Raw genomic sequence first — 19,591 nt, forward strand, 5'->3', positions numbered from 1 at the left:
ACTTCATCAAGATTTTTATCTTTTATTTTTATTTTTAGCTTTTAGCTTTTACACAGCAAAGGAAACAGTCAACAAACCCAAAAGACAGCTGACAGAATAGGAGAAGATATCTGCAAGTGACATGTCAGATAAAAGGCTAGTATGCAAAATCTATAAAAAACTTACCAAACTCAACACCCAAACAAATAATCCAATCAAGAAATGGTCAGAAGACATGAACAGACATTTCTCTAAAGAAGACATACAAATGGACAACAGACACATGAAAAAATGCTCCACATTACTTGGCATTAGGGAAATACAAATCAAACCCATAATGAGAAATCATATCACACCCGTCAGAATAGCTAAAATTAACAAGTCAGCAAACAACAGATTTGGCGAGGACATAGAAAAGGGGGAACCCTCTTAGACTGTTGGTGGGAATGCAAGCTGATACAGTCACTCTGGAAAACAGCATGGAGGGTCCTCAAAAGATTGAAAATAGGGGCACCTGGGTGGCTCAGTGGGTTAAGCCTCTGCCTTCGGCTCAGGTTATGAGCCCGGGGTCCTGGGATCGAGCCCCGCATCGGGCTCTCTGCTCAGCAGGGAGCCTGCTTCCCTTCCTCTCTCTCTGCCTGCCTCTCTGCCTGCTTGTGATCTCTCTCTGTCAAATAAATAAATAAAAATCTTAAAAAAAAAAAAAAGGTTGAAAATAGAGCTACCTTTTGACCCAGCAATTTCATTACTAGGTATTTACCCCAAAGATACATATGTAGTGATCCAAGGAGGCACCTGCACCCCAATGTCATAGCAGCAATGTCCTCAAATAGCCAAACTGTGAAAAGAGCTGAGATGTCCAGCAACAGATGAATGGATAAAGATGGTGTGGTTTACACACATAATGGAATATTAGCCATCAGAAAGGATGAATAGTTACCACTTACATCCATCAAAGTATCAATCAAGTGTGAGGAGAAAGCAAATGAAATTTTGGATAGGTAATAAATTTTAAAATTTAGGAAGCTGGCTAACTGAACATAATAAAAATTTTAAAATAAAATTTAGGAAGCCGTGGGAGATGTGCCTCAGAAAAAGATGAAATAAAAGAAGAAAAAAAAAAAGAAAGATGAAGACACAGAATCTAACAAACAGTAAAGTCAACATAGGATAGAGCTGCAAAATGAGATCCTAGGATGATAGTAATTCATTAGGCCAAAGAAACAACTGATCCAGATAGAAAAAGTAAAATGGAAGGATCTCAGAGGGAAGTCTAAAAGTTCATGATATTGATAAACTGTTTGAAATGCTGAATGCTTGGAAATAAATACTGATAAGCATTAGATAGAGTCCTTGAAAACTGATAGTAGGAATGCTGAAAACTAATGCAAGAGAAAAAAAAAGAAATTGTTATCAATGAAGAAAAATGTTTATGAGAAAGAAATAGTTATAGACTACTACTTGGCTTTGTAGTAAATAACATTTTCACCTTGATAATAAAGTAAAAAGTGAATTTTTTTCTTTTGGTCCCCCAACTTATTATATTATTACATCAGAATGATAGTTGGTCAGGAAAGTAAAGTGTGAGTAAAGAATGTAAGATACCAATTCAGAAAGACCTACCTTGATGGGAAATAATATGGAGGAAAATACTAGAAGAAACCACCAAAAGGAATAAAAATTGTTGCCTCTGGGAAAGTTGACAGAGTATTTGGAAGGGAAAGTCGGAAGTCAGCAATTTCTCATTATTATGTTATTTGACTTTTCACAAGCATTAATTATTTTTTTAAGTTTTTTTTTAAATATTTTATTTATTTATTAGAGAGAGATCACAAGTAGGCAGAGAGAGAGAGAGAAGCAGGCTTCCCACTGAGCAGAGAGCCCGATGCGGGACTTGATCCCAGGACCCTGAGATCATGACCCAAGCCGAAGGCAGCAGCTTAATCCACTGAACCACCCAGGTGCCCATCACAAGCATGAATTATTTTTAAAAATTATGTGAGAATGGGGTCCCACCCCAGATATCCCCTGCTCACTGACCGAGTCTGAGTCTATGGCCAGCCAGGTTATCAAGTACAAGGCTAAAGTTGCCTGGGAGGCAGGAAAGCCTCTCTCTATAAAGGAGGTAGAGGTGGCACCCCCAAAGGCTCCTGAAGTTCGAATTAACATTATTGCCATTGCAGTTTGCCACACCAATGCTTATACCCTGAATGGGACTGATCCTGAAGGGAGTTCTCCAGTGGTCCTGGGACATGAAGGTGCTGGAATTATGAAAACTGCTGGCAAAGGGGTTACTAAACTGAAGGTAGGTGATACTGTCATCCCACTTTACGTCCCACAGTGTGGAGAATGAAAATTTTGTCTAAACCCTAAATAAATCTTTGCCAGAAAATAAGTTACTCAGGGGAAAGGATTAATGCCAGATGGTGCTAACAGATTTACTTGCAAAGGAGAGACAATTTATGTTACATAGGAAGCAGCAAGTTTCCTGAATATACAGTTGTGGCTGATAACTGTTTTGCTAAAATTGATCCTTTAGCACCTTTGAATAGTCTGCCTTCTGTGTTGTGGCATTTCAACCAGTTATGGTGCTGCTGTGAACACCGCTAAAGTGGAACCTGGCTCTACTTGTGCCATCTTCAGCCTAGGAGGAGTTGGAGGCTCTCATGGGCAGTAAGGTGGCTGGTGAGTCCTGGATCATTGGTGTGGACATCAATAAAGATTAATTTGCAAGGGCTAAGGAGTTTGGAGCCTCTGAATGTATTAACTCCCAGGACTTCTGTACATCCAGGAAATGCTCACTGAAATGACTGAGGGGGGAGTGGACTATTCCTTTTAATGTATTGGTAACATGAAAGACATAAGAGCACTGCAGGCCTGCAACAAAGGCTGTGGTGTCACTGTTGTCGCTGGAATAGCTCTAGAAATCACCACTCACCCAATTTAGCTGGTTAACAGGCCACACGTGGAAAGGCACTGCCTTTGGAGGATGGAAGAGTATGGGAAGTGTTCTAAACTTTGTGTCTGAATATATGTCCAAAAAGGTAAAAGTTGATGAATTTGTGACTCATAATCTGTCTTCTGACCAAATAAATGAAGCCTTTGAACTGATGAATGCAGGAAAGAGCATTTGAACTGTTGTAAAGCTTTAAATTCAACAAAGAAACCATGTTCATCCTTGTACCTAAGACTTGTAGTCCAACTGGAACAGCCAGACAAGCAGGGAGAAGATCTTCTAAGTTCACAGCCTCTTAGATCTTCTCTACCACTACTTCTAGAGTAACCTACTCTAGGCAATAATATTTTTTGTAGAATTCATAAATCTTTAATCAAGGACAAGGTTAATACAGTCATAAATCTTTTTTTTTTTTAACTCTCCTTCACATGAATAATTGCCAGCTCATTAAGGAATATTCTAGGGGCACCTGGGTGGCTCAGTCATTGGTGCCTACCTTCGGCTCAGGTCATGATCCCAGGTTTCTGGGACTGAGCCCCGCATCAGGCTCCTTGCTCAGCAGGAAGCCTGCTTCTCCCTCTCCCACTCACCCTGCTTATGTTCCCTCTCTTGGTATGTCTCCCTCTGCCAAATAAATATATAAAGTCTTAAATATATATATTCTTACATAGTAAAAGTAATTTCTGTGTAAAAAAAATGTGTGAGAATGAATGAGACAGTCAAATTATATGTTCAAAAAATATTTGTGCCATTTGCTCTTTGCTTGGAAATGAAAAATTTTAATTTAGTGAAAACAGAGGATGAATACATTTTATAAAAACAGTATAATTTGTGAATTTCATTTATTCAGTTATGCCATTCATTCTGCATTGACTGACATCTATCAAAGATATCTTTGCATTATAGAGGATATAATAACACTTCAGATTCAAGGGACAGTTTTTCTTAAAATTACTGATTTACTTATATTTAAATTTAAATTTAATATTTTCATTGTTGTTTTATCCAAACTTATGAAAATGTTCACATTTGGATAATGATAGGCCTTTTAACTACTTTGAGCTAAATTTCCTGAACTACAAAAGGTAAAATAAGGTCTTAGGTTAGTCAAAAACATCAAATTATTACAGTGAGGTTTCTTGTCCCAGATTGCTTAGAAAGGGACAGCTATAAAGACTATGCAATTTACCAAGAAATTAGCATTTTATTTTATAAGACATGATGTCTTCCTTAAGTTTCTAAATAGTGAGTAAACAATATTATAGCTTTCTGAAAATTCTTTTTCTAAACTGTGAAGTAGGTTTTTTTGTCACACAACTTTCTTTTCCCAAAGAAAAATCTGAGTATTTCAGTGATCTAATTTGTAAGCTAAGCATTCCTTCCCTCTCTCAATTGTTCAAACAAATCCCCAATGGCCTCCCTGAGTTAAATTAGCAGAAGAATAATATTTCATGGCTCATTAATGCATAGAATCAAGTAGCAGATCCCAGATCAGCAGTGTAAAGATAGAAACAATGGGGTGTATCCCGTTTTGTTAACTCCACAATGTGCCTATAGGTCTCAACCAAAAGATTTAAATTAAGCATTAAACATATCTCTAAAGCAACTGGCTAACCAAAAAAATTTATAAGAAATATTTTAACAGAAAGAACTCGTGCAACTTAAATTTTTGTCACTTTTTTAGTAGATTAACAATACCTATTTTTATTTGTAGACCAAATTTCTGTTGCAACTCAATTGCATTTCATGTTTACAAGCCCTCCTTTGCCTCTCTGAGCAGTAATAGTAATCATATTTGTATTCTATTCATATTTGAATATTTATGTTCAGGAGAGTTCATATTTAAGTCCTTACACTCAGGTGACTTCTTCAATTGCATTTCAAGGATTTCTAACTAAGAAGAGGTGTGCATACGCCCAGGAGAAGCACAAGACAACCTTGGGAGATATGTAAAGAAAAATACTAGAACTTCTGTATCTATTTTTTTCTAAAAATAGAAAATAAGGTAAGAGTCTATATTTAATACAGATATTATCACTGGCATCCTTGCTCAGTAAGTGTATCAGAGATCCCACATGTCATACAGTGAGCAAAACATCCTGAAAAAAGAGTAAATAATCTAGGCACAGAAGAATAAATGGTGGTGTCTCATGCATTCATTCTCTGATTTCAGCAGGTTACAACTTATAGCAGTTTACCTTACAGCAGTTTAGGAGGATTTGCAGATTATATTGTCAAGTTTATCTAAACTAACCTTCACAAGAACAACAAATTACTTTAAAATATTCTGACAAAGACATCATGTGTTAAAGATAATGTTAATGACGCAAACCCATAAGTAAATAAGAAAATGGCAGCACGGGGGCGCCTGGGTGGCTCAGTTGGTTGAGCAACTGCCTTCGGCTCAGGTCATGATCCCAGAGTCCTGGGATCGAGTCCCACATCGGGCTCCCAGCTCCATGGAGAGTCTGCTTCTCCCTCTGACTTCCCCTCTCATGCTCTCTCTCTGTCTCTCAAATAAATAAATTAAAAAAAAAAAAGAAAATGGCAGCACGGAGAGTTCTATTCCTGGTATATGTTCCTCATTGCTCACATTATGCGATAAAAACAAAGATGATCTAATTAGATCAAAGAGTTGGTCAAAATTTCAAAATTACCGAAACAACTTAAATTATTCTTTTACATTCACAATTATTTAATTATGGACATTATCATGCATATATTCTTCATTGTGAAAACTAGTCATAGATAACATGCACCTCTTATAATTAATCCGACATTATAAAATACTGTTTTGTTCACCTTAGCCTTATTTTACATTTTATATGGTTTTTGTAATGTATGAATTATATTAGCATTATTTATTTCAGTTTTTTAATATTTATTATAAAGGCAGATTAGTGGATTAACAGCATGAACATAGAACCAGACTGCCAAACCCTGCTACTTACTATTAACATGGACAAGTTATTTGATCTCCCTATGCCTCAGTTTTTTTATGGAAAGTGGTGATAATAATAATACCTATTTCATAGGGTTGTTATGAAGAAAAATTAGTTAAAATTTATAGAAAAAGTTAAAATTTATGTTCAGTGCCTTGAACATAGTAATATCTATATAAGTATCTATATAAGTATATCTTACATACTTATCTATATAAGTATATACTTATCTATATAAGTATATTATCTATATAATAAAATTAAAATGTTTAATTAATGTATATGTATTGGGATATATGCTTAATTATTTTTACAGACGTGTATGCAATCAACAAAGTTTGAAGCCCACTATTCTAGAGAATCCTTGTCACATTTGTTACTAGAGAACTTAAAGGTGGTCATAGTATATAGACAGAAAATTCCTATTCCATTCATGTAACCTAAACCAAGAAGACATATACTGTAATTTTACATAGAGACTCACTCTTTACTTTTCAAAATAGTAAAAGAAGAACAGAAATAAGATGTTTAAAATAAGCAACAAGTTAGATACCAATTGCATATGGGTAATAGAATACTGTGTCTAGGATTCCCAACAGAATCATTCTATCAAAAGTACCTTATATTAATGTTTATATTGATTCATAATCTCTGAGCTCCAAAAACTGATCATAGAGACATGCAGGAGCCTTCTTAGATAATAAAAAATCAGCATATATGATAATTCAAACAATTAATGGTTATTGATGGTCAAAGATGGACAGAATGTGTGTGACTATTGCTTCAAGAGCCCAGTAGTGGCTGTGTATGCAAAGTATTGCAATGCAATGAGGCATCTGTTCATAGGGGAGCATAAAAATGACATTTTGAGCATTACTGGCTGAAACTGGGAGGCTGAGAGGGCTTTTTAAAGGATATAGGTACACTGGAGATGGCTACCAGGATGATTTAATGTCTTGGGCCAAACCACACATACTAGCACATGGCATGAGGCTAATAAGACTGTAAGAATTAATATTGTTAATGTGTCCATCCTACTCAAAACTACAAATTCAATGCAATTCTACCAAATTCCAAAGGCATTTTCACAGAAATAAAAAACCCACCCCAAGATCTCTATGGAGCCATGTAAGACATCAAGTAGCTAAAGCAATCTTGAAAAAAAGAAAGAAAGGGAAAGAGAGAAATTATACTGCAAGGCAGGATACAGGGAGTTGAAGTCAATAGCAAGATATGTGAGGAGTTAGTTCTGCCTGAAAGAATATGGCTAGAACAATGTGGGAGGTACAGGTAGAGTGGGGACAGAATCTGGTACAGACAAAACTGAAAGCCAGGGATAAAGATTCCATCCAGTATAAACATAAACAATCAAACCATCTGAGGAACAAAAGTGGGATTAAGGGGCACCTGGGTGGCTCAGTCAGTTAAGCGTCTGCCTTCAGCTCAGGTCATGAACCCAGGGTCCTGGGATCAAGTCTCACATCAAGCTCCTATGTGAGAGCTTGATGTGAGACAAGGAGGCATCTGCTTCTGCCCCTACTCCTCTCCCTGGCTTGTGATCTCTGTCTTTCTCTCTCAAATAAATAAATAAATTAAATAAAATAAAATTTTTTAAAAAGTGGGATTCAGTCAAGAGAGTCTCAGATAAAAAAGTAAAAGAAAGATATAGGAGGACCTGGGTGGTGCAGTTGGTTAAGCATCTGATTCTTGGTTTCTGCTCAGGTGGTAATTTCAGGGTCATGAGATTGAGCCCCATGTCAGGCTCCACATTCAGCATGGAGTCTGCTTTAGACACTCTTCCTCTCTTCCTCTGCCCCTCCCTCTCCCCAGAATAAATAAAAATAGATCTTTACATTAAAAAAAGAAAAGAAAAGAAAAGAAAATAGGAACAAGGAGGCAGGTATGGACATGACTGACATGGCTCCAGCCATGGCAAGGCTGTCATTCAAAGGCAGTTAACCACAGTTATTCAGTTACCAACAGAAGAGAACCAATAGGAAGAAACTGTGAAGAAAAAAGAACAGCCAAAGTTTACACAGCCTAGAAGGCCTTTGGGTTGACAGTGACCTCTCACTGAAAGACACTTTTATTCTAGAGATCAAAAAGTCTCTTTCCAAAAAAAAAAGTCTCTTTCCTCTTTTCTGGCCTCCCTCCAAGGCTCCAGCACCTAATTTGCCATTGCCCAAATACAGAATGTCCTTTCAAATCTCCAAATTTTTTCCATAGGCTTCAAACTGTGCCTGAAACACCTCCTCTTCCAAGGCCAGGTACCTAAATATGACAGTTGAATTTAATTAAAGTCTATTGATTACACTGGCTTTTCCTTTTGTAAAACTCAAAGTAATTACCCCACTGAAGTAAGTATAACAAAGTTACTAGAAATTATCCTCTAAGGACCAATGTCCCCAGAAAGGAGTTTTGTGATTCCAGTAAAATGTTTCCCAAAGTTATTGCTCACTTGGTTTCCCTCTCATAGGAAAACTGAAATTTCCTTAGTAAGAAATTAAAGAAGCAGAGGTATACCCAAGTCTTCACAAAAACAAAAAGCCTAAGGGTAACTTTCCACACCTCAGCATCCACATCAAGGCCTTGGCATTTATCATCCAATGTGCCATTTCCCAAAACCACCAAATTACCATTGCCCTTTTCAGATGGGGCATCCTAATGTTACCTACTTCCCAGGCAAACTGTGGAAATGCCACATTCATCATTTCACATATTTTCAAGGTTGATAGCATTGGCTGAATTTGAGTTTCAAAACTTGGAAAACTGATTTTTAGATTTTTCACAGTTGTATGAGAAGTTATTTCCTTTTTTTGAGAAACCGTTCTTTTTAAGACTAGAAAGATGAAAGCATAGTTAGTTTGCTGAAACGGTTGAGTATCAGTGATTTACTCATACTGAGCTCAGCATGAAGATCATGCTGTTCCTTTAACATTTTCTGACTGACAGGGCAGGAACCCCATGAGTCTGAACATTCTATATCAAATAATGGGAATGTAACTGGACTTTGATGTTGAAGGGCCTAGAGCACCTGTGGGATTAAAATGCCAACTGATCATAGGCCAGTTTACTATTTGATATTAACATAATGCCCAAGCGAACCACATATAGCTCATTTGATTTTATATGACATTGTTCTCTCACTGAAGTGCTGCCATCTATTACAGAGAGCACAAAAGACCAAGGGCTTTCACATCAACTCCAACACCTACACTAACACATTTTAAACTGGATATCCCCATTCTTATTTTGGTACTCCTGTCATTTTTGAAGTTCAAGTCGTGCCTGAAAGCTACTTTTTAAATATGCTCCTGTGGAATATGCCTCTGGTTGTGTTCTCTGAAACTAGGCCATTTTAGCTGTATCTTTGAATAATATAATAATCTGAGTTAATATTTACTTACTTGGTGGTAGGGACCATACCAAGTGCTTTTACTTAAATTAATTTATCCAATCTCCATGCTATTATTAGACCCGAGAACTGAAGGTTAGAGTCATCAAATCATTTGCCCTATGTCACAGAGCTGTTGAGTGAGGGAACCAGTTTTTTAACTAGAGATAACTAGAGTTCATTCATACTATTTTTAATGTTTGGAAAATGATTGTATTTATTTATAGTTGGAAAGACCTATCATTAACTTTGAGTTTGAATGTCTTATCTTGACCCGACAGAAGGACTCTAGAATCATTCTGGAGCATATAATAGATTTAGATTAGTTACTCATTTTAAGGAATATAGTTTTGAATTTATCCCAATGGACATTATATAGTCAGTCAGATGTCTAGAAAAATCACTTCTGCTCCTTTGGCCACATTACTCATTCATCCTTAGAAGAAGAAAACAAAAAATAGAACTATAACTTTCAACAAGCAATGATAATATTTAAAATGTTAACCCAATGTTTTCCCTAAACATTCTCTGAGCGAAATTTGATTCCTAGTGCAGCAGGAATGATTTAGATTTCAGCTCCTCCACTGGACCCTTCATGTATGTGATCTTGAACAGGTTATTTACCTTCTGAATCTCAGCTTCCTCCTCTGTAAAATGGAAATACTCTACTTTGTAAGGTAGGTTAGAGTATTAGAATAAGGAGAACTGGATTTCAAAAGCTAAAAAATATTTTAGCCATCTGTTATCATCATCAGAACTTCTTCTAATTGTCAGAAAGCTTCTAAGATCATCTCTCCCCATACACAACAAGGATTACACTGAAGACAGTTTATAAGATCATAGACTCCTTCTTTAAATAATTTGATTCATATTGTATTTCTTTCTTTACATAACTTCTACAGTAAAACACAATTGTCTTCTCCCTCTCTTTTTCCCCCTCTGAAACTAGAATTAGAAATTATTCCCCACATGTCTTCATAGAATCTTCCCTCAATTAGAGAAAACCTGGGTCCCCACTGATGTATGGCATTACATTCTTTAGTTTTATGTTTTTTACAGTTTCCAACAGGTCTTAGCTTTGATTTTTTTTTTAATTTTATTTTTTATAAACATATAATATATTTTTATCCCCAGGAGTACAGGTCTGTGAATCGCCAGGTTTACACACTTCACAGCACTCACCATAGCACATACCCTCCCCAATGTCCATAACCCCACCCTCCCCAACAGATTTGATATTTTTGTTCTCATTATTTTTTTGGTCAACTTTATACAAAAGAAAGGATATCAGGGCTGAGATAAAACTCTGTATTACATTTTTAATTGGTTACTAAAAAGGTTTAAGTGATCAGAAAGAAATAAACATAAAATTTCATAATTCAAATTTAAAATAATAACAATCATACCATACAATTTCATCTTAAATTATGCCTTGTAATACTAACTGATTATCATGTTCTAAGATGTACCAATTTGCAAGTATCAAAGTTCAGGTTGACCACTACATACCTATTAGAATGGTAAAAAAACAAAACACTGACAACACCAAATTCTCTTGAGGATGCCAAGCAACAGGGACTCTGCTTATTCATTGCTGGTAGGAATGCAAAATTATACAGCCTTTTTGAAAGACAGATTGGTGATTTCTTAAAAAATTAAACATAATCTTACTATATGATCTAGCAATCACACTCCTTGGTATTTACTCAAAGAAGTTAAAAACTTAAGTCTATATGGAAAAACTGCACATGGATGTTTATAGCAGCTTTATTCATAACTGTCCAAACTCAAAAGCAGCCAAGATGTCCTTCAAAAGGTGAATGAAAAAACAAACTGTGGTATACCAAAACAATGGAATATTATTCACTGTTAAAAAGAAAAGAGCTATTGAGCCATGAAAAACATGGAGAAAATTTAAATGCATATTACAAGTGACAGAAGCCAATCTGGAAAGGCTACATACTATATAACTCCAACTATGTAACATTCTGGAAAAGGCAAAACTATGGAGACACTGAAAAGATCAGTGATTGCCAGAGGTTGGGAAGGAGGGTAGAATGAAAAGAGCAACAGATGATTTTTAGGATACTGAAAGTTGTCTGTATGATACTATAATGGATATATGACGGATACAGGTTATAAAATTTTATACTTTTGTCAAAATCCACAGAACAAGAACAAAACCCGTACATCACTAAGATGCAAACATCCTGTTGTAAACTACGGACTCAGGGATGACTACAATGACTCAGTACAAGGTCATCAGTTCTAATGAATATACTACTATGGTACAGGATACTAATAGTAAGGGAGGTTGTATGTTTGAGGATGGAGAGTAATAGAAACTGTGGACTTTCTGCTCAATTTTGCTGTGAAACTAAAACTACTCTAAGAAAAATAAAGTTCATTAAAAATTTTTCCAGTTATACTAAAATGTTTTCTAGTTTGTAATATGCCTATAAATTTATATATATTTAACTGCATTTTTGGATCAACATAATATTGGGCTTGAGATACATGAAGTCATAAAACAAAAGCTATGCTCCCTTATCCCAAGAAAATTAGTTTAAAAAGAAAAAGCCACCAACTTCCAATTTTTTAGTTTTTATGTTTTTAGAATAAATTCATGCCCCTTAGAATTTAGAAAGATACTGGGGAAATTAAAATGCAGTTTCCTTAAACTAAAAAGTAGTAATTAAACACGATCATATTGGTAATCTATAAAGTGTTTCTCCCGTTCTAACTTATTCATTGGATTATGGATCTCAGTTCTCTGGGGATAACAACAAATCCATACAAAGATTCTATACAAGTATACTTGATGTCTCTATTCTCAACTTAGCTGACAGATGTGCATAATTGTCCACATTCAAATGTTCAGACTGTCCCCTAGTACTTAATGGACTGATATTAAAGACTACAGAAGTTACTTCAGAAAAGTTAAGTATAAACTTAATAACAGAAAATTCCCCTCCATTTTTTTCACTCTTTATCAATATACAGTCATTATGAGTCATCTTCAATGTGCAGGCTTCTCAAATGCAGAGAGGCACAAAGCAATATGTTCATCTCTTTTGGAAGCAACAAAGGACATAAAGCTTATTGACAGTCTCTCCCTATCTAACCACATCCTAGAAAACTGAGTTCATCTCAGATTAATTTTCTAAGATTTACAATAACAATATACTCTAAAAAATAGTCCATTCCAATAATCCCTGGGGGAAAAAAACAATAAGGAAATGGTTAATTCTTAGAAATACACCCTTTAAATGAAAATTGAAGTGGGCAATAAAAAATTTACATTTTTTAAGATATTAAAGTAGTCTAAGAAATCTTGATTTACTCTTTGAAGCCATAACTACACAAAATTAAGCAAAATTTTAGTTTTTAGAGAGACAGAGAAAAATAAACTGAAATATAACACTGTGTGTGATTCTTTTAAAAACATATTTGAAATCAAAATTAGAAGCTTTCTCTTTTCCATTAAAAAGGGGAACAGAAAAGGAAAATAATATATGTGAGAAACCTAGCAATCTAAAATAGCTGTTATATAATTGTGTTTATTATACTTGGCTGGCTGATTTGTTGGAATGTGTCACTCTGAGAGGGAACATTTATAATCTCCTACTGCCATCTTATGTAATAACTAGTCATTGCACAATATAAAAGGAGGAATATACATTAAGGAAAACCAAGAGAACTTTCTGGAAATTGTAGAACAACCCACATTCTTCACATAAAAATTAAATATCTATTGTTCTATCTCCTATCTGTTTACAACAGGATTTATTCAAGTTTGGTCATGGAGCAATTATCAATAACTCCTTTCCTATTATTTTCTTAAACTTCCTATTCTGATCATATTTATACTATTTCTTATATATAGTTTATTGTAATGAAATACAAAAGCTGGTGATTAAAATGTATAACAATAAAACAGAAACAAAGCACATTTCTATTCATTTTGTTGTTTTGTTTTGTTTTGTTTTTGACTTTCACAATTTTATTTTTTAAAGCAACAAACAACAAACTTTCTTACAAAAATCTATCCTGAGGGGCGCCTGGGTGGCTCAGTGGTTAAAAATCTATCCTGAAATCATGTCACAATTTTAAATAGCAGAATTTTAATTTATTTTTTTAAAGATTTTACTTATTTATTCAAGAGAGAGAGCAAGAGCACAAGAGCAGGAGCGGCAGAGGGAGAAGGTGAAGCAGACTGCACACTGAACAGGAAGCCTGACATGCCCAGGACCCTGAGACCATGATCTGAGCCAAAGACAAATGCTTAACTGACTGAGTCACCCAGGCACCCCCAAAATTCTCACTTAATGTGCCAATTTTAAATATATGCCAGAGTTTCAATCAAAAAATCATAACATAAACAAATCTGTATTTATTTTTCTATAAATTCTAACAACTCTTTTTTAATACATGTCACCAGTCAATTACTATTCAAAAGACCATAATACAACACAGTGTGGAAAGCTATCAGTAGGAGAGTCCCTCCACTCTTTTTGACTATTTAATACCAATATGCCAACTATTAGAGAAATATATCAATTAAGAATGTAGTCATCCATGAATAACTAAAACAACAATTAAAAAAACCCACAATATCAATTAACCATAGCTTAAAGAAATAAAAGTTCATCTCCACAAGGAGTACATTGCCTTTGATTCTATTTCTCAAAATTGTCATCAGTTACTAAGGTTCCTTCCAGCTTTCTATTCCCCCATCCTTAGGACATTGACTTTTGTCCTCATGCTTATCATTTCATAGTCATAAAATGGTTGTTATTGTTCCAGACAATAAATCAAATGTCAAGACTAGAACAAAGTGAAAAAAAAAAGCAAGTACCAGACGCATCCATCCCCATATTATTGTTATTAATCTCATAGGCAGAACTATATCATTTGCCTATTTCTAGTCACAAAGGAACCTGGAGAAAAGAGTATTTAGTTTAGCACAGGTCACTGAGCAAAATTAGCAAGATTCAAGGGAGGAATGGATGGTGGGAAGAAACAAAAAATGTCCACCACAAGGAATGAGATTAACATTGATCTATAATTAAGACTTTCTGTCCAGATGGTAGGTTAAGCTGGAGGAGGAAGCATCCCTCTCTTTCCAAACACATACTAATGCTAGGTTACATGTTAGAGAAGATATACATTGGCTGAGCTTAGAGCAAGTAAGAGAAATGTTCAAGTGCTATATGCAAAGAGAACCAATAATAACGCTTGGGAGCTAAAGTCCAGATTCCACAGAGGTAATGGGAATGCTTATACCCAAAAGACAGAAGTAAAGAGGCCAGACCCAATGCACATGTAACAGCTGGCACTGAACCCGGAAGGAGATATTTGGCCAAGAGAACACCTCCCACCAATGTAAGGAGCCATACAAATATGGGCAGTGCCCCAGACCTGGGCCAAACTAGCCTTTTGCATGAAATAAGAACAGCTGGCCTGCATTACATGCAGATGTTGATATTGAATTCTCATACAACTTACCCAGAATAAAAAATCCAAGGACAGAAAATGGAAATGGTCTAAAACAGGTTGATCCTATAGTATATTATAACTGGCAACCAGAAAACTTCCTCAAGTGACATAGCACATAGAAGATAATTTCTACAAAAGGATGAAGCTGATGGCAAATAAGGAAAAGCACAAAAAGAAATGCAAGTAGCACAACGAATGGGAGAAATCATCCCCAGGGATCCATCCATACCAGAGCAATTTCACAGGGTCTTTTCCAAATCAGTCTTTGTAAGACTCTTTCAACTTTAACAAATAATAACTATAAACGTATTCCATTACTAGGTCTTTAGGAGTTAGAGAAGGGAAACAAGGAAAAATACTGAAACAGAAAACCTGACTTGCCCCTTTCTTCCCATGGCCTTAAAATGAACTTACATGTCATTCATAGAAAACAAAAGAGCTAAAGGACACAGAGTCATTTACAAGAATAAATCTATATAAAACAGACTGAATTTTAGAGAGCTAAAGGATATAGGACAAAGGTCATACAATTGAAAATTGCAAAGATGTACTCCCTGGCCCTGTGGGTCTCCAAAACACCTTCACAAAGATGAATGTATTAGACCTAATGAGGGCATCAGCTAAGAAAAGAATCTTAAAAGGGATGAATTTTCAGCTGAACTTGGAAAGATCTGTCTGTTGGGTCAGGGAAGAAACACAACTTAAGAGAATACTGCTGATTCATCTTTCTACAGTCACAGTCTTGTGTCCAATCCTAATCATACAAATTTAAATGAGTCTTAGAAAAACTAGAAAAATCCACAGATGTTAACATTTGTCCAGTAGATGTAATATCAGTATTAGGAGAAATATTAAGTGGATTTGCTTCATTTCACACAGAAGATACATGAGTGCTCTTTTTAAATTCTTCTTTCCAAGTATTTAAGGTATTTTAGGAGAAAATTAAGTTTTTGTTCTCAGGGAAAAAAGATCAAAATTGGAATAAGAGTGATACATAAAAGGAAGAATCTATAACTTTCAAGATAATAAACTCTGAAATAAGCTCTCAGGTCAGGAACCAAATTTTGTTTTCCAGACATCTATTAAGAAAGAATCAACCATGATGGGATTATGGATGATTTTCATTTCCTTATTTGTATCTCGCTGAATTGTCCAAGTGTGCATTATCTTTTATAATAAAAGAATATCAAAAATAGAAATTTAAATGCTAAATAACATGGTTCAAATCATCAGTTGCCTGAAAAAGGAGACTGGAGAAGACATGTAAGTCTCTCTAGGTCTTTTATTCAATAAGGAAAAGGCCCTTCCACAAATTACATCATGTCAATAATTTTTGATAGAATATTAATCGTCCCTAATAGGAAATCTAGGAATATTAATAGATTTAATCAGTTTTTCAACATCTAAGTGATAATTACTAAGATCTTAATTGTTCAACCACTTGATGGTTACTTAACTTTTTAGCAACAACTATGGATAGCAGAGAAGGTGGGAGGTTCCTCCTTCAAAGTAAAAATATTCAAAAGAGAAAGTCTATTCAAGAAAAAAACACATTGCACTGATCATTTCAAAAAAAAAAAGATTAATAAAAAAAAATAACAATTTCCCACCTAGTCACCTTCCAGATCTTTAAATAACTTCATTTATATAGAGAAATAAGTATGACAATGAACATATAGGAATAGATTCTGAACAATGACCACATTCTGCTTCATTATATAGAACTATAAAAACTGATCAACAAAGTTACAAAAGAACGTAAGTAAAATAATTCTTTCGCAAATAGGAATAGGCCACATAAAAATGGGACAAAATCCAATTAGAGTGCTATATAGCAGTTCTTGCTAAGACAATGACATACACAGGAACACTAACACATCAATTTTCAGCCTGGTTTCCTAAGATAAAGGTACCAATACAAATCACTGTTAAATCAAGTTCAATTACCAAGTCAATTTAAACCAAATTAGGCCTAAAGCCACATAAGGCTCTTCTGGTTTCCTAGAGCTAAAAGGATTATTAACAAAATAACCTGAATCATTCTTCTAATTCTGTTCTGCATATTTGACCTAAGCTTCCTAAAGTTAATTCAGAGGACTGAATTTAGAGGACTGGCTGAGGAAATTCTACTTTGATGCCATCCTGTTCAGGGTACTAAGGGGCAGAAAACTGGGATTCAGAGATAGAAAGCTAATAAAGTGCTGGGCAGCTAAGCAGAAAATACATCTGGACAATCAGTGCCTCTCAACCTTGCTGCAAATTTGAATTTCCTGGGTAGTCTTTTTTAAAGCAACAAATCAATTAAGTCAGACTCTTTAGAAATTGAGCCCATTTTTTTTTTCAATTTACCAGATGATTCTAATACAGAGAAAGGATTAAAAAGCATAGCAATAGATGATACCAAATAATATTCTTCAGGTTTAATGCATCCAAAACAGAGAACTGTGTTCCAAACCAAGAGCTAGCTCCAAAAGGAATTAAAACATAAATATGATAATTTTTATAACCCCAGAATACAAAGATGACCTGTGTAGTAGCCAAGGCACCAAGAAATTACCTGAGGGGCTGACTACTGAAATACTGAAAGAAACTAAAGCAAAAATTCTCCCTAGTGTCTTTATTCTTCCAGGGCCATGAGAATAAATAGCTAATAAAGTCAAGTAACCTCAAAGTAAAAAGCCTTGAAAACAACTAATGTCAACAATTTTTTACGGCGTTCATTCAAATTCAGGTCTTAGGAAAACCCCAAGTCCATTTACTAGTAAGACTTATTTTTTCAAAAAAAAAAAAAAAAAGACTTATTTTTCAGCCTGAACAATTTGAAGAACTTTAGTGACCTTGAACTTTCACAGAAAGTTTTCTCAACTTCTTATGACCCTTAAAATGACCGAGCTGAGACTCGATCAACAGTGAGAAATTGAAATTAACCATTGTGGATAAAGATATAAAAAATATATTTCAGATAAACAAGAAAGCATAAGAAATAATAAACACCTATATACCCACTATCTAGCTTAAGAAATAAAACATTAAAGTTGAGACAGTTGAAGTCTTCATGTTCTTCCTCTCCCACTACCTCTCTCACCCCTACCAGCCCTCTCCAAATGAGTGTACAGTCCTAATCCTAAATTTGCTGTTTATTATTTCTATGAATGTTTTTATAATTTAACCAGATATGTATAGATCACCAAACAATATATAGTATGGTTTCTTTCTTTTTTTTTAAGAATTTATTTATATTTATTTGAGAAAGAAACAGAGAGCATGAGCCAAGTGGGCGGAGTGGGGAGGGGATGAGAGAATCTCACACCGTCTCTGCACTGAGTGCAGAGCCCAACGCGGGGCTTCATCTCACAACCCACTTTTTCCACTTAACTTGCTCTTATTTATGAGTTCTTCATTTAAATACTACTCATTTGTTTATTGTACTCATTGCATTTATCTTCTTCCACTCTATGACTTCTCTTTCACTTTGTTTATGGTGTCTCATGACACATTTACATTTTTAATTTTAATTCAATCAGTATCACCAATCTCTCATTCAATTTTTAGCAGTGGGACAATATTCTGGCACCACAGGATAACTAGTTTAAAGCACAGTCTTTCATAAAGCCTTTCTCTTCCCCATTTAACTCAGGTAGGAGTAAGGATTTTAATGATCCTGTCTTCTACCAGTGAAATCTTATTGCTACAAAGCAGCCTTGGGCTTCTACTAGCAACCAGATCATCTGACAACTGAATAAAACTGAGAGAACCTCCTGATACTTCTTCCACTAACAGATGTCAATATTGACCACACTTTGAAATGGCGCTATCTAGATAACTAAAGTATTTTCCATAAAGAGAATGAGAGGGACTTCATGAATTGTAGCATATTTGATCCACAATGCTAGTTTTATGTATTCATTTTTTTCAGTAATTGAAGTATAATTGGCATACAATATTAATTAGTTTCAGGTGTACAACATAGTTATTCAACATTTGTATATAATGTGAAAGGGTCACCACAGTAAGTCTAGATAGCATTTGTCACTTTATAAAGTCATTACATTGCTATTGACTATTTCCCCCATGTTGTACATTATATTCCCATGACTTATTTTATAACTGGAAGTCTGTACTTCTTTTTTTTTTAAGATTTATTTATTTATTTATTTGACAGACAGAGATCACAAGCAGGCAGAGAGGCAGGCAGAGAGAGAAGGAGGGGAAGCAGGCTCTCTGCTGAGCAGAGAGCCCGACTCAGGGCTCGATTCCATAACCCTGGGATCATGACCTGAGCCGAAGGCAGAGGCTTAACCCACTGAGCCACCCAGGTGCCCTGGAAATCTGTACTTCTTAACCCCCTTCACCCATTTCACATCCCCCAATTCCCCCTCCTCTGGCAACCACTAATCTGTGCTCTGGATCTGTGAGTTTGGGTTTTGTTTGTTTAATTTGTTTTTTAGACTCACATGTAAGTGAAATCATACGGTATTTGTCTTTCTCTGTCTGATTTACTTTAATTATCACAATACTCTCCAGGTCTATCCATATTGTTGCAAATGGCAACATTTCATTCCTCTTTATGGCTGAGTACTATCCCACTGTATATTATATATACCACATCTTCTATATCCATTAAACGATCAATGGACACAGATGGTTTCCATATGTTGACTATAAAAATAATGCTGCAATGAACACAGGGGTGCTTACATCTTTTGAATTAGTATTTTCATTTTCTTTGGATAGATACCTAGTAGTGAAATTGCTGGATCATGTGATAGCTCTGTTTTTAATAGAGGAAGCTCCATGCTCTTTTCCAGAGCAGCTGCACCA

General features: G+C 35.2%; 1 pseudogene; it reads left to right on the forward strand.

The window, feature by feature from the left end:
- Positions 1-2,023: 2,023 nt before the first annotated feature.
- On the forward strand, positions 2,024-3,131 carry LOC125102536 (alcohol dehydrogenase class-3-like; annotated as a pseudogene).
- The last annotated feature ends 16,460 nt before the right edge of the window (positions 3,132-19,591 follow it).

This window comes from Lutra lutra, chromosome 6 (genome assembly GCF_902655055.1).
Source record: "Lutra lutra chromosome 6, mLutLut1.2, whole genome shotgun sequence".
Lineage (NCBI taxonomy): Eukaryota > Metazoa > Chordata > Mammalia > Carnivora > Mustelidae > Lutra > Lutra lutra.